The sequence below is a fragment of the Tupaia chinensis genome, unplaced genomic scaffold (genome assembly GCF_000334495.1).
Source record: "Tupaia chinensis unplaced genomic scaffold, TupChi_1.0 Scaffold145519_1, whole genome shotgun sequence".
NCBI lineage: Eukaryota > Metazoa > Chordata > Mammalia > Scandentia > Tupaiidae > Tupaia > Tupaia belangeri.
In genome coordinates, this window is record NW_006205376.1 from 518,297 (window position 1) to 543,671 (window position 25,375).

At 40.8% G+C, this 25,375-nt stretch overlaps 3 pseudogenes; 2 read left to right on the forward strand and 1 right to left on the reverse strand.

The window, feature by feature from the left end:
- The first annotated feature begins 2,616 nt into the window (after positions 1-2,616).
- LOC114006055 (nucleophosmin pseudogene) lies at positions 2,617-3,317 on the forward strand (annotated as a pseudogene).
- Positions 3,318-6,045: 2,728 nt separating this feature from the next.
- On the reverse strand, positions 6,046-8,230 carry LOC106733850 (60S ribosomal protein L23a pseudogene; annotated as a pseudogene).
- Positions 8,231-18,746: 10,516 nt separating this feature from the next.
- Positions 18,747-19,355, forward strand: LOC102486469 (protein Churchill pseudogene; annotated as a pseudogene).
- The last annotated feature ends 6,020 nt before the right edge of the window (positions 19,356-25,375 follow it).

A 25,375-nucleotide genomic window follows, 5' to 3' on the forward strand; every position in this document is an offset into this window, starting at 1 on the left:
CTTTTCTTATTTTTTTTTTTAGTTTATTTGGTGGTTTTTGTTTTTACTATTTCAAAAGATAATGTATTATTAAGAGAGTTTTGAGCTCTTTTGAATAAATGTTGGTATTCATGGTTTGTGGGTCACTTAGTCACTTATCAACTTCCCTTTGCAAACCTCACCATCATCTGCCTATCATTTCAGTGTACAGTACCACCGGAGCCAGATCTGAGACGTCGGAGTTATCCTGAAAGCCTCTACTTTTGGGCTCTGAATTCTTCAATTTCAGATTCATCTATTTCCTATTTCCATCCCACCGCTCTTTCCTGGGCCACCCCACTGCATCTTTTGACTGAGGCACTCTTAAAGACTGCTAAGCCACTTTCTAACCCCATCATTCTCTTGAGTGCTGTAAGAGGCTGAGAAAGCAAACTAAGTGGAAAGGGGCCATTGTCATTCCGTTCCCTTACCAAAACAACACACAAACCACCTAGAGAATAATTTCTATTGCCTTTCAGAAAACAAACAAGACAAAAACCTTGTTTTTATTAAAGTATAAAATGAATTCATATGGATGAATGAAACATCAGATTTATAGACACAAACCCCAATTATCAAGCCAGTCAGTGGAAGGTTCCTAGGTGTTGGGCACCCAGGAAGTCTGGGAAGCACAAGTCCTCGTTTGCTTTTACACACAATCTAAAAATCTGCCCTCAGGTTATCTCAGCCTATCTACTGTTAGAACTTCTCCCAGCTCTTTGTCTAAAGTAGCTCTAATGAGCTCAATAAACCTCCAGCCTTGTGCACTATTTACTTCATTTCTCACTGTGGTATTAACCTGAGGAGGAAGCCCACTTCTAAAGTAAACAGGGCAAGCCTGGGGAGTCCTGTTTTATGGCTCTTCACTTATCCCCTTGGCCAGCTTCCAGTGTGTTTTCAGCTTGCTTGAGATCTGCTAGTCTTAGATCTGGAACAATTTGGTCTTCATTCTCTTATCGCATGTCCGAGAGCCAACTATTCCCTTTCCTTCTTCTCCAGTGCTGACTGAGGAAATTTTCCCACAGAACTAAAAGTCCTCAAGTACCAGTGTCTGAATGACCTTGGTTTTCTGTTTGTTTGTTTTTTGTTTTATGTTTTTTTAAGGGCTTTAACCAAATGCAGTTATTATTTTTATAACTTTTAAATATTTATAACTGCATAAATTTGATATGGGTTTCCCACGTACCATTATGATTCATTTATTTATATTTTATTTATTATTTTAGAGAGATTTTTGCTATTGTGCATATGGGCTCACCAGAGAAACAGAAAGAAACAGAGAGATAGAAAGCAAGAAATCGCCCCCCAAAGGGGATGGCCATGCCATAATCCCCTCTCCTCCATTCACCTCTTGGGATTTTGAGCACACCCGCAAATGTTCCTGCTTTAGTTTTTAAGCCACTGGGTCTGTAACTCGAACCTCAATCAGCTACAAGGGAGTCCAGCAGAACCATTATGCTATCTGCGTTCCATTTATTTATATTTTCAACAAATACTTGAGGGACATCTATTAGGTCATTGGGAAAATCATGACATATTTTTCTATGCAAAAATGCATCATGACTTTCCCAACAATTCAATAGTATATGCCAAGCTTTCGTCTAGGTTATAGGGCCAAAACAATGAATAGTATTAAGTTTTTACTCTCAGGAACTGACATTCAGTTGGGGAACACAGAAAACCTGTAATAAATAGATAATACAGCTATTATAGGAATGGTGGTAAGAGTTATGGACAACGTATGATGGCATAAGGGGAATAGGTGATCTAGGGGGGTAGGGACTTACCATTTCACATCAGGTGTCAGGGAGAGCATCATTATCAAGGTGGCACCTGAACAGAGACCTGAAGGAAGTGACGAAGCAAACCCTATGGACTGTGACGGAAAGTGTTCCAAGCAGAGGAAAAAGGAAGTTCAAAGGCCCTGAGGTAAAAGCATGCTGTACTCGGGGAACAGAAGCCAGAGTGGCTGCATCTGAGGGACCAAGGAGACAATATAGCAGATGAAATCATAGAGGCCGATGCTAAGTGTGGGTAAAACCATGAGAAAGACAGGAAGTCACTGGAGGTTTTGAACCAAAGTGTGACATGAACTACCCTGCGTTTTCATAGGATCATTCAGACTACCACAAGAAAAATGAGTGTAGGGAGGTACAGAGATGAGTTAGAAAGTTACTGCAATAATCTGGACAAGGAATGATGATGGTTTAGATTAGCATGGTAAGGAGTGATCATAGTATGGATATATTGTGTTTTGAATTTAAAGTCAATGAGATTTGCTGAAGGTTTTCACATAGAGTGTGAGAGAAAAGTAGAAGATGACTCTAATACTTTAGCCCTAAACACGTATAAGAAGAATTTTTCTTCACTGAGATAAAGAATGCTTTAGAGGTAATAGGTTTGGGGAAGAAATCAGGAGTTTGCTTTTACATAGTTTGATATGCCCATCTGACATCCAGGTGATGATGTTGAATAGGTAGGAGTTCATTGGGTAGACCCAGGCTGGAGATATAAATTGGGGACTTACCAGCTTGTAGATGATCTTTAAAGTCATGCAATTGGTTAAGTTTACTTAGGAGCAAGAGTAGCTAGAGAAGAATGAATTCTGGGGCATCCTGGAACAGAAAATTTGGAGTGATATGTGTAAGAATTAGGGTACTGAGAAGTAGCATCCAGACATTGAAAATGTCTGTACAACCAACGTTTTCCCTTGGGGGCTTTGAAATTACACCACCTGTGTTCTTAAGGTTGAATGTGGTTCAGGGCCTGTGCTTATTAGTGGAAAGACTTAGTAGCTGCGGAGGAAGATGCAGAGTCAGAAGATGAAGAGGACGTGAAATTCTTAAGTACATCTGGAAAGCAATCTGCCCCTGGAGGTGGTAGTAAGTTTCCACAGAAAAAAGTAAAACTTGTTGCTGATGAAGATGATGACGAGGAAGATGATGACGATGATGATTTTAAAGATGAGGAAACAGAAGTAAAAGCTCCAGTGAAGAAATCTATACAAGGTACTCCTGGCAAAAATGCTCAAAAATTGAACCAGAATGGAAAAGACTCAAAACCATCAATAAAAAGATCAAAAGGTCAAGAATCATTCAAAAAACAAGAAAAAAACTCCTAAAACACCCAAAGTACCTAGTTCTGTAGAAGACATTAAGGTAAAACTGCAAGCAAGTATAGAAAAAGGTGGCTCTGTTCCAAAAGTGGAAGCCAAGTTTATCAGTTCTGTGAAGAATTGCTTCCGAATGACTGACCAGGAAGCTATTCAAGATCTCTGGCAGTGGAGGAAGTCTCTTTAAGAAAATAGTTTAAACAGTTTGTTAAAATTTTCCATCTTATTTCATTTCTGTAACAGTTGCTATCTGGCTGTCCTTTTTATAATGCAGAGTGAGAACTTTCCCCACTGTGTTTGATAAATGCTGTCCAGGTTCATTGCCAAGAATGTGTTGTCCCAAATGCCTGTTTAGTTTTTAAAGGTGGAACTCCACCCTTTGCTTGGTTTTAAGTATGTATGGAATGTTATGATAGGACACAGTGGTAGTGGTGGTCAGACAGGGAAATGGTGGGGTATAGATGTGAAATAAACTGAGTATTTAAATAAAAAAAAAAAAATGTAGCAGCCAGTAGTAGAAGGAGAATCAAGACACAGTGATGTCTCAGAAGTCAAGTGAAAATGTGTTCATGATCCCAGCCTAAAGTAAAATATCTTCTTTTTCATTTTATATCATGATGTCAATTTTTTTTGGAGGAGGGGGAGAGGTTTTTGCTATAGGGTGCGTGCACTTGCCAGAGAGAGACAGAGAGACAGAAAGCGAGAAATCATCCCCCAGGGGGGATGGTCACACTGCAATCCCTTCTCCTCCATTCTCCTCTCAGGATCTTGGGCATGCATGCACACACACCTGGCGTGAGTTTTAAGCCACCGGGTCTGGGACGCGAACCGCGGTCAACTGCGTAGGAGTCCAGCGACATAGCCATTACACTAACTGCTGGTTCCCTGAATTACCAATTTCTTAATGGATGATTATGTCAAGTCAGAAACAGACGGGTCTGAGACGTGACTCTATTAGCATAGCCGTGGACATATAGATAAACAGACAGATATCACCAAAACACCAGGTCTCTGCGCCAGAGATCAGAGTTGAATTTACTGGGAGCAATAACAGCGCCGGCCTGATAACATTTCTGCATTTTGCCTTTCGTCCGTCACTCTGCAGGCCACACAGGGAAGTCAGGTGGATAATTCTGTGTATATGGTGAGGCTGTGCCATAGGAGAGGCACTCTGAAATACAGATTTGGGACTTTATACAGGTGAAAAACGGTCATTCTTCTCTTCTCAAATCTTTGCTTCCTAAGGTAAACAATTTTTCCATAAAAACAGAAGGGGTGGGGCCAGCAGGTTGAGTGGTGGTTAAGGGCTCTGGACTTCCACATGGCCAACTGCAGTTGGAGTCCCAGACCTGGTGACTTACTCTCTCTCTCTCTCTCTCTCTCACAATCTCTCTCACTTTGTCCCTCTCTGGTCAAATTAAAATAAATAAATAAAGTTAAATAAAATAACTCTCTTAAAAAAAAAAACAGAAGGAAAGGATCTGGGTTTCTTATCTTCTGGGATCTAAGTATCTGTCTCTACTGAGGAGATAAAACCTCTTTGAGAGTTGCCTCCCCCTTTGACAATAAACACTGAGGGCAATCTTCTCAGAATCCTCTCAGAGGTCTCCTGAGGGAGGAGGGCAAGTTCCCAATCCTGGAAGGTAAGTCTTCGGCACCAAATAAGATCAAAGAAGTTTTATTTTCTTTTAAGTGAAAGCAAATGGCGCCATAATCAAGGCTGTAAGGAGCAAATGTTCCTGGGGAATAACAAATATTTGCATCTTCAGAATCAATACCTGTGGCTCAGGAGGCTGGGCTTTTAGAGGAACACTGAGGCCTATAGGAAAAATCTATTTCACCACAGACTACAATGCCAAATTTAAGAATGAATAAAATTGGTCTTTAGTAACACAGAGACATCCTTTCTTCACCCTTGCCTCCCATTTAGTGCAACTTTTCATTGATGTTTGGTGCTTTTATGGGACTCTAGCTTATTGCTTCTATTTTGGGTTATGGGGTCTCTTCCCAAAGTATTCTTGATTACAAGATTACTTTTGTACCATAATCCCTAATTTTAAAATGTCATACATTTAGGTAGCTCATCCCAGCTGGTTGTTAGAAGAAAAGCAAACTAGGGCCCAGCAGGCGGTATAGTGGTTAAGGGTACTGGACTCCCACATGGTCAACTGCTGTTCGAGTCCTGGACCTGGTGGCTTGCTTTCTCTCTCTCTGTCTCTGTCTTTCTCTGGTCAAATTAAAATAAAAAAATAGTTAAATAAAATAATTCTTCAAAAAAGAAGAAAAGCAAACTAAGTCAAAATTAGCCATAAACAAATTATGTGCTTTCAGTATGACAGGAGATTTTTTTCCCTGAGTACCAATACCTACCACATGGCAGGGGCAGTATTGTAAAAATAAAGTGAAAGAAAAAAAATGAAGGTTGGTGAAAGCACACTTGTAGTTTATAAAATACCATATAAATGAAAGTATTGGGTTATTGGAAAAGTCATGATGTGTTTTTTCTATGCAAAATGCATCATGACTTTTCTGATGACCCAGTAGGTTTATATAATAATTATACACTGAGACCTAGATTCAGGAAGACAATCAACATATTGTTTTTGTTTTTTGTTTCTTTGTTTTGGTTTTGGAGAGGTTTTTGCTATAGGGTGTGTGTGCTCACAGACTGAGAGAGACAGAGAGACAGAAAGCAAGAAATCACCCCCCAGGGGGGATGGCCATGCTGCAATCCCTTCTCTTTCATTCTCCTCTCTGGGAGCTTTTGCACAGACACACACACACACCTGGCATGAATTTAAGCCACCGGGTCTGGGACTCGAACCATGGTCAACTGCATGGAAATCCAATGATGAAACCATTACATCATCTGCTGGTCCCAACATTTTTTTTTTTTATGGTGAAAAAGCGTGTATTTAGAATGAGCCAGTTGGACTCAGTGTAAATGATCCAGTTTTGTTGGCAGCATCCAAAGCATCATAATCAGGAGCAGTTGTACATCTGCCTCTTCTCTCTGTCAGGCCTGATCAGGGTGCTGACCTTGGCCATGTCAATATGACAGAGCTTCTTCGCAGCCCGTGTGATCTGGTGCTTGTTGGCCTTGACATCCGCCGTGAGCACAAGTGTGTTGTTGTCTTCCATCTTCTTCATGGCAGCCTGGGTGGTCAGGGGGAACTTGATGAGGGCCTAGTGGTCAAGCTTGTTTCTTCTGGGAGGAGAAATACCCTTCTTCCGAGGGTATTTGGGCTGCCTCTGGAGCCACGGTGGCTTAGGCTTTGGGAATTCGGTGGTGTGTGGATCTTTTTTTGTGGCCGTGGACGTTTTTCAGCACTGCCTTCTTGGTCTTCAAAGCCTTTGCTTTGGCTTGGACTTTGGGAGGGGCAGGAGCTTCCTTCTTTGCTTTCAATGCTGTCTTGGCAAAAAGCAACACATTGTATATTTTTATTATCTTTTTTTTTTTTTTTGAGAGGTTTTCACTATAGGGCGCGTGCACTCACCAGACAGACAGAGAGAGACATAGAGACAGAAAGCGAGAAATCACCACGCAGGGGTGATGGCCATGCCACAATCCCTTCTCCTCCATTCTCCTCTCGGGATCTTGGGCACGCACGCACACGCGCCCGGCGTGAGTTTTAAGCCACCGGGTCCGGGACACGAACCGCGGTCGACTACGTGGGAATCCAGCGACATAGCCATTATGCTAACTGCTGGTTCCCTTATTTTTATTATCTTTTTAAAGAGATTTTTGCTATAAGGCTTATGTGCTCCCTGGAGAGACAGAGAAGCAGAAAGCAAGAAATCACCACGCAGGGGTGATGGCCACCTCATAGTCCCTTTTCCTCCATTCTCAGGATTTGGGGCATGCATGCACATGTGCCCAGCATGAGTTTTAAGCCACTAGGTCTAGGACTCAAACCCCGGTCCACTACATGGGAGCCCAGTGACATAACCATTATGCTATCTACTAGTATCATATATTTTATTTTATTATTTTTTTAAAAAATTATTTTATTTAACATTATTTATTTATTTTAATTTGACCAGGGAGGGACAAAGGTGAGTGAGAGAGAGAGAGAGAGAAGGAAAGTGAGAAATCAAGCTGTCAGGTCTGGGACTTGAACCATGGTTGGCTATGTAGGATTCCAACACCCTCAACCACCATGCCATCTGCCAGCTCTGGTCCCATATTTTAATATGTGATTTATGTTGACTTCTCCTATTTCAGTAAATAGGTCTTAGTTTTCTGCCTCTTTATAGGTTCAAGATAGTGGTTGTACCTACAGAAGATTTATGCTCCCAGCAGAAGGAAAAATATAAGTAAAGGGAGGAGAGGGCAAAAAAAGCTTTGTCTTTTTATTCAGAAAGAGACAGTATCCTCAGAGTTTGCTACCTTCATTGTATTGCTCAAAACTGTCACCTGACCAGTCCAGGTACAGAAAGAATGGAGAAGCGAACTTTTTAGTCATGAGGGTACTTCAAATAAAATTGAGGTGGGGCCGGCAGGTGGCATAGTGGTTAAGGTGTTGAACTCCCACATAGGTTCAAGTTCTAAATTTGGTGGTTTGAATCTCATGCTGGGCGCATGTGCATATGTGCTCAAAATCCTGAGAGGAGAATGGAGGAGAAGGGATTGTGGCGTGGCCATCTTCTCTGGAGGGTGATTTCTCACTTTCTCTTTCTCTCTCTCTCTCTGTCTGTCTTTCTGGTGAGTGCATGTGCCCTATAGCAAAAACCTCTCAAAAAAAAGAAAAAAAAAATTAATGTCGACTGCTTGTAAGTTTGATACTTAATGAAAATTTGTAAGTACCTACGCAGTCTATTCAATAACAGTAAAATAGTAGTGACAAAAGTGATTATTTATTAAGAGATTGTGCTGTGGCAGTCTCTCCCTTTTATATCTAATTTCCCAAAGTCGTCATACTCCCTGTCACCTTGTACTTATGCCTCTGCCACTGCAATCTGACTTGCCTCTTGCTCAAAATAATTCTTTCTGAAGTCGTTGACCTCTTTGCCTTGAATCTGGTGGCTGCTTCTCATACCTCCTCTTTGCTTTCTCTCTGCATTGTATGGCAGCCCATTCTTCTGGTTTTCTGCCTGCATCTGTACTTTCTTCTTCTGAGTCTCCTTTACCAGTTTATTTCCTCCCACCAGTCTTTGAATGTTCTCGTTTCAAGGATGACAGTTACGCTGGTTTCTCTCCCTGTTTTCTGTTTTCTTCCTGGGCACTATTTCCTGCTCCCATGGCTTCAGTTACCATCTCTGGACAAATATTTCCCCAGTTGATAAAATCTCTTTTGAGCTTCTATGTTCAACCACACACTTAACATTTCCATTTGGATATCCCAGTGAACAGTCACCAAATTCCTCCTGTTAGGAGGTAAGGCCCATCTTTGTCCTTTAACACTCATCTCTTTGGTCACCAAATCCCACCAATTCTAACCTTCAAATGTGTTTCTATTCTGTTTGTTTTTCTCCATCTATACTCTTGCTAGCCTCATTTTAACTACCTCATGGTCTCTCACCTAAGTGAGTCTTTTGAAGTCTTTCTGTTTTCAATTTTATTTTTCTTGATTGCATTCATCACACTGCACCCAGAAGAATCTTTTCAAAATGTAATGCTATTCCCTTCAATAAAATCTGGCAATGGATTTTCAGTGCATTTCAAATAAATTCCAACTTTCTCACCAAGGGCTCTAAGGTGGTATGATCTGGACTTTGCCTGCCTCTCCAGTCTTATTTCTCCCCTTTGCTCCACCCAGGTTCCTTCTTGGTGATTGGTTCTTTACTTTCTGAGGGCATCGGCTTTTGTTGTTTCACAGGGATTTTTCCCCCTTCTTTATTCATGGTAGACTGCATGTGTGCATGTGAGAGAGAGATAGACAGGGAAAGACAGAGATGAGCACACTGCACTAGATCTGGTCATGCTGATCCCCTTTCTCCAGTCTTCCATCAGTTCTTGGGCACTTAGGCTCATGCCCTAGTCTTTTGGGCTGACCAGCTGGGGAATCGAACCACAGTAACCATGTGGAGTCTCACTTTTCCTGCACAGTTTATTGCTGCTGTGCTGCAGAATTGATCTAGTTCCACAGCTTTTTGTTTTTTTTTAAATAATTATTTATTTAATGTAATTAATTTATTATTAATTTAATTTGCTATAGGGCATGCATACTCACCAAAGAGAGACAGAGAGACACACAGAGAGGGAGAGAGAGAGAGGGAAACTGAGAAAGCAAGACATCAAGTCCAAGACCCCTACTGCAGTTGGTCATGTGGGAGTCCACCATGCCACCTGCTGGCTCCAATCCACAGCTTTTGACATTCTTCACTTTCATGTGTTTGGCCTTTTCTCAATGATCAAGTTTTAGGTCAAATGTCACTTCCTCAAAAGGCTTTCTCCAACCATATCATTTGGTAATCTGTATCACAGAAGAAATTATTTTCTTCTTGGCACTTACTGTAATTTATCATCACATTAATTTATGCATACAAATATACTAATACGATAATGCATTAAATATGTAATTATTTGTTCCTGTGTTTCTTCTTTTCCTCCTCTGACATCCGCCTCATCCCAGTGTCAGCCCCGCCAGTGCAGCACATTGTCAGTCTTGCTCACTGGTGTATTTCTTTTAGCCAGAACAATGCCTGGCACAAACTAAAGAATTAACAAGCATTTGTGAAAGACTCTTCGCCCTCTAGTCACATTGGCTTTGTTTGTATACTTTAAAAGTGCCATGTAACTTTCTCCCCAGAACCTTAGCATATGGTATTTACTCTGGAAATTTCCCTGCCATCATATATGAGAAATCTTCAAAAAAAAAAAATTGTGGAAAATGTGTATTATGGAAAAAAATGCATAGATTTACAATTTTTTGCACTAAAATTAAATTGCACATAAAAAAAATTAACCATAGGGTGTATATGTTGACCATAGAGAGAGAGAGACAGAGACAGAGAGAGAAAATGTGAGAAATCACTCTCCAGGGAGAATGACCACACTGCAATCCCTTCTCCATTCTCCTTTCGGGATTTGGGGCACACACACATACGCGTGTATCTCTGTCTCACACTCTGTCTCTCTGGCGAGAGCATGCACTCTAAAGCAAAAATCTCTATTAAGAAAAAATAGTAAATTGTGGAAGATTAAGTATAATTACAGATAATTTGTATCTCCTTCTAAAAACGAGTGAAATCTACTTACCTATACCTTGCTTTCACCAATAAAAATGCAGAAGTGATGTTATATTAGGGGATTTCCAAAAAAGTTCATGAAAAAAATGAAATTAAAGTATAAGTTCATCTTTGTACAGAAAATTTGAAATCGATGCATAGGTTTTGTTTTGTTTTTATTTTTTTTAGAATTATTTTTTACTCGTTATTATTATTTTTAATTTGACAAGAGAGGCACAGAGAGAGAGAAAGGGAAAGTGAGAAAGCAGACCACCAAGTCCATGACTCGAACCGTGGCTGGCCATGTAATAGTCCAGTATCTTAACCACTGTGCCACCTGCTGGCCTTGCATAGTGTTTTTTTTATTTTTAATACTCATTTTTCCATAAACTTTTTGAAGATCCTTCCTATGACTTCTGAATTTCAATGTCAAAAGGTCTTGTGGCCTCTGCTCTTGTTCTTTTTAAATATTTTTAAAAGAATTATTCATTTAATTTTATATATTATCATCATTATCTAACCTGACTAGAGAGAGAAAGAGAAAGCAAGCTGCCAAGTGTGAGATTCGAACCATGGTCAGTCATGTAGAAGTCCAGCACCACAGCCATCACCTGCTCTCTTAAGATGCTGCCCTGAGACAACTAGGTGAAGAGGCTCTGCAAAATCTCCTGGAAGATGAAGCTGTGAACCAAGTTATACCAGTACCAAATACCAGGTGTGTGAATAACACTCTCTGTGTAAGAAAATTGGGGCCACACAAGTGATACCCCACAAATAAGCCATCCTTTTTCTACACAACCAAAGAATTTGTGTCTACTGTAGTCAGTGTTTCTGGCCTCTTAACAGGGCTGGGTAATCAGTGTCAAAATACTGCCTTATTTTTTCTTTACTTAGCTCCTCTGACCTTTGTTTTTATTGCAAAATCTGTTCGATTATAAAATCAATATTTTAGGTTTATTGGATATATTGAGTTCAATAACATTCTAGTCCTTTTTCCCTGATGTTAGATTCTAATGACCTCAAAGATCTTAGGTATTTATGGCTATTCTTTAGTTTACAAATGGTTGTCATTTGTCTTCTGACTTTCTTAAGTGTGACTTATGTCATGCATAATTATTGTTTAGTAGTCAAATTTATCATTTAAAAATTCTCTTCTTGGGCAGGTTTTCATGACCTAGTAGCTAAAGGGACCAGATCCCACATGGCCAATGGAACGGTTCAAATTCCAGCCGTTGTAGCTTGAACAACATGGTGAGCACGTGTACCTATGTGCTCCAAATCTTGACAGGATGGAGAAATAGAGGGGAGATTGCATCATGCTCATGCCCATTGGGAGGTGTTTTCTCCCCCTCTGTCTCTATGTTTTTCTGATTCTCTCTGGCAAGTACGTGTGCCCTCCATCAGGAAAAAAACAACAACAAAAAACCCTCTTTTTGCTTTTCTATTATATTTAGAAGGCTGAGTTCTCAGATATACCTTGGATTATTGGAAATAGATTTTGCAAGAAAAATTTTCATCCCAGGATCAGCATTGTTGGAGTAAATGAGCTGACCTGGTCACAAAGCACATAACCTCAATAGCACATAGATAGAAGTCCTGAAGATAATAAGAGACAAGACCTTGAACTCGAAGAAAAACCATCTTTCTCACTCTTGATCAATGAAACAATTTTCTAGCTCAGATTAGATCATTATTTCACCAGTTTTTGTGATGCTTTATTCCAGCAGAGTCAAGAAGCATTCCTCTGTAATAAAGTTCCAGATACAGACATGGTATACTTAAAGAGAGATTATTATATCTTTAGAACAGGTTTATTTGGCTATTTTCATTTTTTAAATTATTATTTTATTATTATTATTTTAAGTTCTGCTATAGGGCACATGTGCTCACCAAAAAGAGAGATGGAGAGAGGGAAAATGAGAAAGTCAACCATCAGATCCAGGACTCGAACTGTGGTCAACTGTGGGAGTCCAGTGTCTTAACCACCACACCACCTGCTGGCCCCCAGAACAGGTTTATTTTTATATGCAAAGCACAAGAAGATAGCATTAGTCTTCCTATTTTATTTATCTGCCATTTATTTTAAATGCTTCTTTACATTATAAATCTATTTCTTTGGGCAGATAAGAGTCTTAAAAATAACTGAGACTTAGAAACTAAGTTGTTTTGTCCTTGAAAATAAACTTCAGAGAAATTCTTATACTTTAAGGGTCCAGAGAATTTACTATTTTGATTTGCTAAGTATCATTTTTATCAGTAACAGGTTTTACTCGTGGCTAAAATTTATTACAGCATGATCAGTAGGGGAAAAAAAAATATGCCTAGAGAAGACCAGAAAGATTAGGTGCAGACTTCCAGGTCCTCCCTCCCTGTTGTCATACTAAAATGCTTCTGTCTGGCTGTGAACAGCAGGAACATGTATGAGGTGTCTCTGCCCAAGTAAGCCTGCTTAAATCTCAGGACCCAGAGTCCTTTTAGGATCTGGTTACATTCTTCCTCTGCACCCATGATGCAGACCTTAACCCTGGAGGCAGATGCTCATGATAAACTTTGATATTTATGTATGTCATGCTGACAGACTAATACCTCCTGCCTCAGGAGCACAAAACAATCTCATAGCTAGTGACTATTAACTCCCTGAGTTTGGCCAAGGGTTGGTACTGTGATTCCAGGTGCCCCTAGAAATAAGCAGATATGAAGCATGAACTCTGGTTAGTTCTTTTGCTTGACAATTTGTTGCCCTGTTGCAATTGGGACCAGCAGGTGGTGTGGTGGTTAAGGTGGCTGGATTCCCACATGGCCAACTATGGTTCCAGTCCTGGACCCAGTTGCTTGAAAACCACACTGGGCTTATCCAATATCCCAAGAGGAGAATGAGAAGAACGGATTGTGGTGTGGCCATACCCCCTGAAGGGTGATTTCTCACTTTCCTTCTCACTGTCTCTCTTTGTCTATTGCTCTCCACTGAGCACAGGGCATCCTATGGCAAAAACCTAAAAAAAAGAAAAAAGTTGCAATTGACATCTCCTCATGTTAAAATAGTATAAATTCTTATAAGATTGCTTTACAAATCAGACCATCCTCTGTTTCTCATCTCTTGTACATCATAGGGACAGGCAGTGGGAGGGAAGTCTGTGACTTTGCTAGTCTTACTATAACAGAGTCTGTAAATCTTACCTATTTTTTCAAGTTCACCTATTTATCTCTTATAAAAGAAAGAGGGCCAGCAGGTGGCATGGTGGTTTATGTGGCTGGATTCCCACATGACCGACCACAGTTCAAGTCTCAGATCCAGTGGCTTGAAACTCATGCTGGACAAGCATGCATGCGTGCCCAAAATCCCAAGAGGAGAGTGGAGAAGGGATTGTGGCATACCCATCCCGCCCTGGGGAGGTGATTTCTCGCTTTCCCTCTCTCTGTATCTCTCTGTCTGTCTCCTCTCTGGTGAGCGTATATGCCCTTTGACAAAAACTTAAAAATAAAAGAGACAGTGAGCAAGAAAGACAGGCACTCCCAGCAGGGTTTTCATGAAGAGATCCACCCCAAGCCTCAGCCAGTTAAGATCATAAGCATAGGGGCCAGCAGATGGCGTGGTGGTTAAGGCACTGGACTCTCACCTGGCTGTGAAGGGAGTGAAGGAGAAGAGATTGCAGTGAAGTCATACCCCCTTGGGGGTGATTTCTTGTTTTCTGTCTCTTTGTCTCTTTCTGGCAAGTGCATGCATCCTATGGCAAAAATCTCTCTCTCTAAAAAAAAAAAAGATAATAATAATAGTAATAAATCACAAGCATGCATGCACACTCACCCAGTGTATACAGGAGAGCTCCCAAAACAAACCTGGGACCTTCCCATGTAGCCTCAGTATTACAGAGTGTCACATTACTGCTATACCACTGTAGCTGGTTTGTTTTTGCTACAGGGCGCATGTGCTCGCCAGAGAGACAGAGAGACAGAAAGCGAGAAATCACCCTCCAGGGAGGATGGCCATGCTGCAATGCCTCCTCCTTCATTCTCTTCTTGGAATCTTGGGCAAGCATGCGCACATGCCTGGCATGAGTTTAAGCCACTGGGTCTGGGACTTGAACTGCAGTCGACTACATGGGAGTCCAGTGACATAGCCATTATACCAACTGCTGGCCCCATAAGTATTTATTTTTAAAGTGTATTTATTTCTTCCATGAAGGAGGAGGGGACATCCCCAACAGAATCTTTACTCTGTGACTCACCCTAGCCTCAGCTGGCTTGGATCACAGGCACACATGGGAGCCTGGTGTGCTCACAGAAGCCTTAGGACACGAACCCAAGACCTTTCTGAAGCCCGTTCAGTTGTTACACTTGTGCCAACACTTGACCCTAATTAAGTCTCATCTGTAATAGTTAAAACTAGCAAGGAAGGGCCAGTAAGTGGCATGGTGGTTAAGCTGCTGGACTCCTACATGGCCAACTGTGATCTGAGTCCCAGACCTGGCAGCTTGCTTTCTCACCTTCCCTTTCTCACTCTCTGTTTTTCTCTGGTGAAATAATAATAATAATAATGATAACAGCAAATAATAAAGAAAAAGAAACAACTAGGAAGGAATTCCAGAAGCATATAATTTAAAAAATCTTATTATAAGAGTAATTCATGCTTATAAACTATTTATAATATATAATAAAGTATAATGATAACATGTTTTTATTAGTCTAGAAGTAATTAATTGAAGGGTCCAATGGTTGAGTTTTTAAAAAATGATTTTATTTAACTTTATTTACTTATTTTAATTTGACCAGAGAGGGCTAGAGTGAGAGAGAGAGAGAGAAAGGGAGAAAGTAAGCTTCCAGGTCTGGCACTCAGACCATGGTTGGCTACATAGGAGTCCTGCGCCTTTAACCACCATGGCACCTGCTGGCTCCCCAATGGTTGACTTTTTAAAAATAAGCATCTTGGGACCAGCAGATGGCATAATGGTTATGTTGTTGGACTCCCATGTAGTCAAATGTGGTTTGAGTCTCAGACCTGGCATCTTAAAATTCATGCCAGGTGCGTGCGTGTGCATGTCCAAGATCCTAAGAGGAGGATGGAGGAGAATGGATTGTGGCATGGCCATCCCCCTGGGGGGTGATTTCTTGCTTTCTGTCTCTCTATCTCTCTGTCTCTCTGGCAAGCACACATGTCCTATGGCAAAAATCTCTCTAAAAAATTAAGTAACTAGAAAACATCTTTATTGGGCTATAATTCATATACCATAGAATTTACACAAAAAGCTTACAATTTGACAGCTTTCACAATGAACTTTAGACCATTTTCATCACTCCCCAAAGAAATCCAGTATCCATTAGCAGTTTCTTCCTTTTCCCCTCAAATCTTACAGCCCTAAGCAACTACCAGTCTGCTTTCCACGTCATGGACTTGTTTACTCTGGCGGTTTCAGATCAATGGAACCATACCCCCTTTGTGGGTAGCTTCTTTTACCTAGCAAGTTTTCAAGGTACATTCATGTTTTATCAGATATCAGAAACTCATTTCCTTTAATTGCTTAATAATATTTCATTATATGAATAATACCACACTTTATTTAGTGATTCATTAGTCGATGGATATTTGGGTTGTTCTACTTTTTGGCAATGAATAATGCTACTGTCAACATCTCTGAATGATTTTGTGTAGATGTAGGCATTCATTTCTCTTGGGCGTGTATCTCTTAGGAGGAATTGCTGAATTATGTTAAACATTAAGAAAGTGCCAAACTATTTTCCACAATGGTTGCACTATTATATTCCTATCAGCCTTGTGCAAGGGTTTCTATTGGATCATTTTTCTATTACATAGAAGAACATAGAAAAATACATCATAACTTTCCCAATGACCTAATATTTCTCCCTATCCTCAGTCGACTTTTGTTATTATTTGTCTTTACAGGGTTGCCATTTAAGGCAGATTTTTTTCCCTTTCATGTTTGCAGATATAATCCCTGAAGAAAAATCATAACTGCCAACTTGAAGTTGTTCTAAATTTTAAAAAAGAATAGTGCCCTATCTTACCACTGAAATTAATCATTCAGTTTTTAGTCGACAGTTAGGAATATTGCATCTTATCATTGTTAAAATCTAATGATTTGGGGGCCAGCAGGTGGCATGATGATTGAGGCACTGGACTCCCACATGGCTGAGTGCAGTTTAAGTTCCAGATCTGGCAGCTTGCTTTTTCACTACCCTTTTCCTTCTGGTGAGCACATGTGCCCTATAGCAAATATGTGTGTGTATATATATATAAATATATATATACATATATATATATACACACACACAAGAAAGCAAGAAATCACCCTCCAGGGAAGATGGCCATGCCATAATCCCTTCTCCTCTATTCTCCTCTTGGGATCTTGGGCATACATGCATGTGTGCCTGGCATGAGTTTAAGCCACCAGGTCTGGGACTCGACCCATGATCGACTACATTGGAGTCCAGCAACATAGCCATTATGCCAACTGCTGGTCCTGATCCTATAGCAAATTTTAAAAAATAATAACAAAAAATCAAATAATTCTTTTTTTAAGGAAACAAAAGATTTTTGCTATAGGGTGTATATACTCACTGGAGGAACAGAGAGAGAAAGTGAGAAATCGCTCCCCCGGGGGAACGGCCAGACCACAGTCCCTTATGGCCAGACCACAGTCCCTTCTCCTCTCTTTTCCTCTCAGGATTTTGGGCACACACACATGCATGCCTGTTGTGAGATTCAAGCCACCAGGTCCAGAACTTGAACCTTGGTTGGCCATTTGGAAGTCTAGTACCTTAACCACTCTGCAACCTGCCGGCCCCTAAATAAATAATTCTTTTTTAAAAACCTAATGATTTCTAAATTCATGTGCTTCCAAGAAGTAGTGAGTTCACCATCGTTGAATGTATTTCAATAGAGATAGAATGACCCATTGGCAGAGACATTATATAGGCAACGTGTGTGCAGGTTGGAATAGGATTGGTTGTGTTTTCAGATCTTACCCTAGGTTTGGTGATTTGCCAGAAGGACTCACAAGACTAAATAGCAGGTTAAACTCACAGTTCAAGTTTACTAAACAGGGACCAGCAATCGGTGTAATGGCTATGTTGCTGGACTCCCATGAGGTCTACTGTGGTTCCAGTCCTGGACCCAGTGGCTTAAACTCACAGCAGGTGCATGTGCGTGCGTGCCTAAGATCCTGAGAGGAGAATGGAGGAGAAGGGACTGGGTGTGGCCATTCCCCCTGGGGGTGATTTCTGTCTCTTTGTCTCTCTCTGTCTTTCTGGTGAGTGCACATGCCCTATAGCAAAAATCTCCAAAAAAAGAAAAAGTTAACTAAACAATCCAGAGGAAAAGCTCTGGAATAAGTCATGCATCAGGTGGCATCCTGAGAAGTCCAACATGTATTCTGAGTCCTTCGTCATCTGAAGCCACATAGGATCTGCCTTCTCTGTAGAGAACTGCAGGGTCATGCGAAATGTCTGCACAGGGAAGCCCATTCAGGTTTCAGAGTCTGAGGCTTTTATGGAAGACTGATCACATGGGCAATCGGTGTAATGGTTATGTTGCTGGACTCCCATGAGGTCTACTGTGGTTCCAGTCCTGGACCCAGTGGCTTAAACTCACAGCAGGTGCATGTGCGTGCGTGCCTAAGATCCTGAGAGGAGAATGGAGGAGAAGGGACTGGGTGTGGCCATTCCCCCTGGGGGTGATTTCTGTCTCTTTGTCTCTCTCTGTCTTTCTGGTGAGTGCACATGCCCTATAGCAAAAATCTCCAAAAAAGAAAAAGTTAACTAAACAATCCAGAGGAAAAGCTCTGGAATAAGTCATGCATCAGGTGGCATCCTGAGAAGTCCAACATGTATTCTGAGTCCTTCGTCATCTGAAGCCACATAGGATCTGCCTTCTCTGTAGAGAACTGCAGGGTCATGCGAAATGTCTGCACAGGGAAGCCCATTCAGGTTTCAGAGTCTGAGGCTTTTATGGAAGACTGATCACATGGGCGTATTTGCTTTACCACTTGCAACAAAAAGTTTGGTCTGGGTTGCTATGGCTAGTGGTGACCAGGATATGCCTCTATGCTAACAATGAAACCCAGGGTACGTCATCGATCAGAATGTTTGTTCAGAACATGCTGACAAGCTGGTATGACATTGTACGTTGCTCTGAGTGCACAACGAAATTATCTGTTAGTGACATAAAGAATGTTCTGAGGAGCACGTTTCTGAAGGTCACTCAAGGGTCAGTCATGGTTCCACATTGCCTTGGAGATGTGAGGACTGAGCAACTAGACCTGCTATACTGATCTACCTCCACGATGGCCTCTTAGAGAGACTTTTCATTCTAGGATCTTGTTTGTTAACAAGATTTACACTTGGAAATTCAAACTTCCCAACTGAAAACAAATTTAATGATGAGAAAACGCAAATCACAGAGAACGTTTTAAGAAAGTGAGTAGAGGGGAGCGCTGGAGGATGTCCCCTGCTCACCTCGTCACGATGTGTGGGGACTGTGTGGAGAAGGAATATCCCAACCGGGGTAACACCTGCTTGGAGAATGGATCCTTCTTGCTGAACTTCACAGGCTGTGCAGTGTGTAATAAGCAAGATTTTATGCTGATCACAAACCAATCCTTGAAAGAAGACGGGGAAGAAATAATAACCTACGATCATCTGTGTAAGAACTGTCATCATGTAATAGCCAGGCATGAGTATACGTCCAGTACCATGGATGAATTTCAGGAATATACCATGCTGTGTCTATTATGTGGCAAAGCTGAAGATACGATCAGTATCCTCCCCGATGACCCCCGACAGATGACACTGTTATTCTAAGGATCTTTCTGCAGTTGGGTTGTAACTATGTTGGATTGGTTTACAATACAACAAGCTGGGTGGTTTGACCTACTTAATTTATAATGAAAATTCTTTGCATTTTTTTCTGCCTAGACTTACCTAAAGAAAAAGTAATTTAAGGGATCGTTATTCTCTAGAGCTGACCTCTTCTGATAATGCTCTCAGTTCACATCAGTACAGCCAGCCAGAGTGATACACCTTTGTTAGCAGTTATGTGGCCAGAAAAAAACTAGAATGGAAGCCCCAATCTTGGTTTTCAATAAAGGAACCAGGACTCTTTGGAAAACATTACTGATTCTAGGACTGGGGCAAGAAACATACAAGATGAGCCCAGAGCATCTTGCACTACAAAAAAAAAGAAAAGAAAAACAACAAAACAATGATTGAGGGTATGTCACAGAAGCAGGAACCAACTGAAGGAGCTACTAGTGACCAAAGCTGGAATTATTTGAGCAACAAAATAAAGTAGTATTATATTATAACCCCCCCAAAAAAAGGAGAGTGAATCAGTAGTAAAAGGCACCACTTAAATATAAAAGGCTACACAGCAGTTGTAACCTATTTGCTTAGGCATAAAGAATGGTAAGTAGAATTTAGGCATTCATGTTGTGGTATTTGCTGTTAATTTGGGAGAAGATATCAAGCCTATTCTATCTTCTAGAACAGAACATCTAACTTGTATCTTGGGATGATGATGATTTGAAAGATAACGCAATTGCAGTCCCAAACTTAGGCATCCAGGAATAAGAGGAATGAACGTATCAGTATTCATATCATATCATTGGCCCTTTTAGGAAAGGGAAGTTGAGAAGCCAGCAGGTGGTATGTGGTTAAGGCACTGGACTCCCACATGATCAACAGCTGTTTGAGTCTTGGATCTAGTGGCTTAAAAATCTTGCCATGTATGCATGCCCAAAAATTCCAAGAGAATGGAAGAGAAGAGATTAAGATGTGGCCATCCAGCCACTCGATAATTTCTCAGTTTTCCTCTTACTGTCTCTGCCTCTCTCTCTTTGGAGAGTGTATGTGCCCTACGGCAAAAGCCTAAAAAAAAAAAAAAAGAAGTTTAAACAGCTGAGAGTAAAACTGCATTGTAGTTGAGGTGATTAGTAGAGGGTCAGCAGGTAGCATGAGGTTACGGTATTGAATCCCACATAGCTAACTCCATGGCTCAAGTCCTGGACCAGGTGGCTTAAACATCCCAAGAGGAGAATGGAGAAGGGATTGCAGTGTGTCCATCCTCCTGAGGAGTGATTTCTCACTTTCCCTTTCTCTGTCTCTTTATCTCTCCAGTAAGCATGCATGACCAATAGAAAACTCTAAAAAAAAAAAAAAAAAAAAAAAAGAGAGAGAGAAAGAGAAAAAGGAAAAAAAATACTTAATAGAGGGGAAAGTGTAGAGACAGAAAGGGAAATGAGAAAATGAGACAAAATGACTTTTGTACCGATCTTTTTCTTCCTTGTTCTTCCTTTGCCTTCTCTTACTCTCAACAAATATTTACACAGTACATATAAAGCTTCATGAGCTAAAATAAGCATTAAGAGCACTTAAATATGTGTCAGCAATGGGTGCTCTCAAGTCACATGTGTCTACATATTTTCATAATCTGTGCAAAACTGCTCGGTTGTTGAATTTTCCTCTTAAAGGAAAGGCTATTTACTGGGACTGTGTGGCTAATAAGGTAATGTAAAAGTGGACTGGACAGTCTGTCTTCGGGGAAGCCTGGATGTTTGGTTTTTGACTGATGGCCAAGATAAAGGCAGGGGAATTAATGATGTCCTATTTAAAATCTGAATCTTCCCTGCCAAACTCCAGGCCAGTGGATGATTTTCAACTGGTCTAACAAGTTGACCACCTCACTTGATTATGTAAGCAGAGAGACATAAAACCCTGCTTGAAACTTCTGCTTTGTCATGGATCAGTCTGGCAATGAAGCCCCCATACTGCTATCAGGCCCCGGGGGAGCTTGGGTTTATTGTTGTTTTAAGCTAACGAGTCTAATTTACTATGTAGCAACAGAGAGAGCTAATTTGTCAAAGCATGACTTGGTCATCTGAGTATCTGGATGAATGAGGCTCAATAGTCCCTTTATTTTGTGTTTTAGAGAGAGTTCTTTGAGCCCCCATCCCTGCACCCCACGCAACATACATGTTCTGGGATAGGTGAGTGGTAAGGCTCACTGTTTGTGATTGGAGTACAAGCAGATCATTCTCAGGAAGGTCAAACTTTCAGTATGCTTATGGAAGCTACAACTTGAGAAGCAGATTCATTAAAGCTATTTAAGCATAATGGCTATGTCGCTGGACTCCCATGTAGTCAACCATGGTTCGAGTCCTGGACCCGGTGGCTTAAACTCACGCCGTGCGCATGGGCGTGCGTGCGTGTGTGCCCAAGATCCCGAGAGGAGAATGGAGGAGAAGGGATTGCGGCATGGCCATCCCCTCTGGGGGGTGATTTCTCGCTTTCTGTCTCTCTGTCTCTTTCTGTCTCTCTGGCGAGCGCATGCGCCCTGTAGCAAAAACCTGTCACACCCCTCCCCCCAAAAAAAGCTATTCATACTCATGTACATTAAGGAAATTTTTCACATTCCCCTGAGGTACATTTCCAGGCCTGACAACCAGGGGAGTGGTGGAGCTATGGCTTTGGGAAACTTCTAAAGCAGGAAAAACAGGAGTGATAAACGCTTAACGCTTCTCAGAAGGGATCCAGTGGACTCACTGTTCTGACTCTCAAGATAAATTCAATGGAAAGGCAGCATAATTCACGGTAGGGCTCAGTCAGTCTTCTGGGATGATAAAAGACATCCTTGCATTGCAGTAGCACTGCCTTCTGCTTTGATGCGCATCATCTCTGAGGGTGAAAGACAGATGTCAGATAGCTTGGTTTGTTTTAGAGAACCTCTGTTTTGTTTTCTTTTCTTTTTGTAATAACTTTTAGTGTGTTTGTTTCTCTCTTCCTCATACATACCCAACACGGCGTCTTCCCCTTCATAAGTTGTGCTTGGCAGCTCTGTATACATGTAGTCAACAGACATTTCAAGATAAAATTCTACAGTGGTTACTTAATGTTGATCAACACCACCAGTATTAATCACATTAAACAATATTATCAATTCAATTAATAGGTGACTCTTAATTAAAGGATGAAAGTAATTATCCTTGCATTTCTTTATGGCTTGATCAACTCTCAGGCTTCAGTTACCATCTGAACTGGTGATTGAGGGCTCCACATTTACATTCTAACAAGATGTTGAAAGTGACTTCCTATTGAATCAGAATCAGGGACTAATGGCAAAAGCTGAGGCAAGGGGCCAGCAGATGGTGTGGTGGTTAAGGTGCTGGATTCCCACATGGCTGATTGCCCTTTCTCCCTTCTTTCCTTTCGTCCTTTCATGCTGGCTCTTTTGTAACTGAGGATCAATGGTTAGCGCTATCCACATTGTCTGTCCATAGATTTTTTTTTTTGAATTAAATTTAGTTCTCATTTCAGTCTTCAGATTTTTTTTCGTTGTTGTTAAATAATTATTTTATTTAGCTTTATTTATTTACTTATTTTAATTTGACCAAAGAGGAATCTAGTGAGAGAGAGAAAGAGAGAGAAAGTGAGAAAGCAAGCTGCCAGGTTTGGGATTCAAACCGCAGTCTGCCATGTGGGAGTCCAGCGCCTTTAATGACCATGCCACCTGCCAGCCCCCGTGTCCATAGATTTTTTTAAGTTGGTGACACATACATAGAAAACCAACATACAGAGTTTGTGGTAAATCATCATACTCGCTACGTTTTTGGGACAGCTGCACACACGGTATAGAACAGTCCTTATTCCTTTAACCCAGAGTTTGGTTGAGCTTGGTATCAGTGCACACTCCTGGAATCATCTCCTTCATGACAAATTTCCAGATCTCTTTGAGTGCCTGGGGGGAATGCTTCTGGAAGCCAGTTCCATGGATGTTCTTGTGAATGCTGATGGGGTATTAGAGAGTCATCAGTTTGTGGTTAGCGGATGGTCTTTATCATCTTTCTGTGCAGGAGGCATTCCCCTAGGCCCAAGCTGGAAAGGAAGTGTATTCTGTAATATATTTGGAATTGGCTAGTTGAGTTATAAATAAGGACATTTTAGAGATATTGAGCCTTTCTATCTATAGACATAATTTTTCTTCTTACTTATTAGGTTTTCTATAATGTATCCCAATAAGTATTTTTAATTTTTCTCTAGAAAAGATGTACCTTTTTTTAAATTTTTTTGAGAGATTTTTGCTACAGGGAATGTGTGCTTGCTGGAGAGACAGAGAATGACAGAGAGACAGAAAGCGAGAAATCATCCCCTGGAGGAATGACTATGCTGCAATGCCTTTTCCTCCATTCTCCTCTCAGGATTTTGGGCACACATGCACATGTGCCTGGCATGAGTTTAAAGCCACCAGACTTGGGACTTGATCTCCAGTCAACTACGTGGGAGTCCAGAGACGTGACCATTACGCCATCTGCTTGTCCCAAGGTTTGTATACTTTTCACTAGATTTATTTGTAAGCATTTGAAATTTCTTATAAAATCTTTTTGTGTATATTTTCTCTTGACTTTTTATTATGAAAAGCTTTCAAACAAACAATAAACAAAACAATACAATAAATTATCTACATGAGCTTCACCTAGATTTCATATTAATTTTGTTGTATTTGTCTTAACTTCCATTTATATATGCATAATAGAGGAGGGCATTATAACACATGTGAAGTGATGAGTCATCATTTAAAACTAGAAAAATCTAATTTTAGAGTCACAACAAGATGCTCTAAGAACACCGTATATTTTCTGGCCAAGCAGTCACAATTGTCCATTTCCCACCCTCTGCTTTGTCTTTACCAAACTTTAGTCGATCTCTTTCCTCTTGGCCCCTGAACTCTGCTAGCCTCCAAAACTCAGCAAGCACACACTTTTTGTGCTTGGAATATGACCCCCTCATCAGCTTCTCCTGGGAATTGGTTGGCCACTCAAAACCCAGTTCTTATCAGATCCCTCTGGTCTTTTCCCCTTGCTTATCCACTTTCCCTTAAAAGATTTTGCTTATCGTTGCTTCCTCTCCTTTACTCTGCAAAGGAAACGATTTACTGTGTGAGTCTGATATGCTTGTAGATTTCTGATTGTGTTCTCCCTATTTCAGTAGTCTTTCTCCTTTTCTTTAAACAATTTTTTTCCAGATGACATATGCATTTGCCAGAGACAGAGAGGGAGAGATACAGAGAGGGAGGAGAAAGTACTCGGTCATATCGCAGTCCCTTCCCCATCTCTCTCATTCAGAATTTGAGCACACATGCACATGTGCTCTCAGTGTTTCTCAAGCCTCTGAATTTGGGACTTGAACCACAGAGTCAGTCACGTGCGTCCCCTGACTTAACCACAAGGTCATAGAGCTGGCCCACAGTAACCCTTCTTTCTAATTAAAGTCTTTCCCTGTCTACATCTGGATTTGTTTATATTGGACATTTCTTTGCTCCAGACCTAGAGTAAGCCATTTTTCCAATGAAAAGAAATGACTGTTTTGTGTTTACTTTTTTATTCTCTTTTCCTTTCTGCATATATGTGTGCTTTCTTCATTTAACCATTTAAAAGTAACTTGTAGATATCTTGACATTTCAATTCTTTTTTTTTTTTTTTTTTTTTAGAGGTTTTTGCTATAGAGCGCGTGCGCTTGCCAGAAAGACAGAGAGACAGAGAGTGAGAAATCACCACCTGGGGGGATGGCCACACCGCAATCCCTTCTCCTCCATTCTCCTCTTGGGATCTTGGGCATGCACGCACATGTGCCTGGTGTGAGTTTAAGCCACCGGGTCCGGGACTCAAACCGCGGTCGACTACATGGGAGTCCGACATAGCCATTACGCTAACTGCTGGTCCCACCTGACATTTCAATTCTAATGCCTCAGCAAACATCTCCTAGGAATAGGGTTTCCTTCATGGCCACAGTCTGGTATTTCATCCAGAAAAATTAACTAATAATTCTATAAAATCATCTAATACTAGTCTATATTCAAAATTTCCCAAGTGTCTCCAAAGCTTTCTATTGCTGTTTTTTCTCCTCTCTGAACAAGAAGCAAATTAAAATTCATCCATTATTTAAAAAAAAAAAATTACCACCTTTTTAAATTGTTGCTATTATTATTTATACATTCAATTGCTATATATAATTCAGATTGTAAAGAGACTTTACACAGCATGGATACCTCAGTCCAGCCCAGTTGTGAAT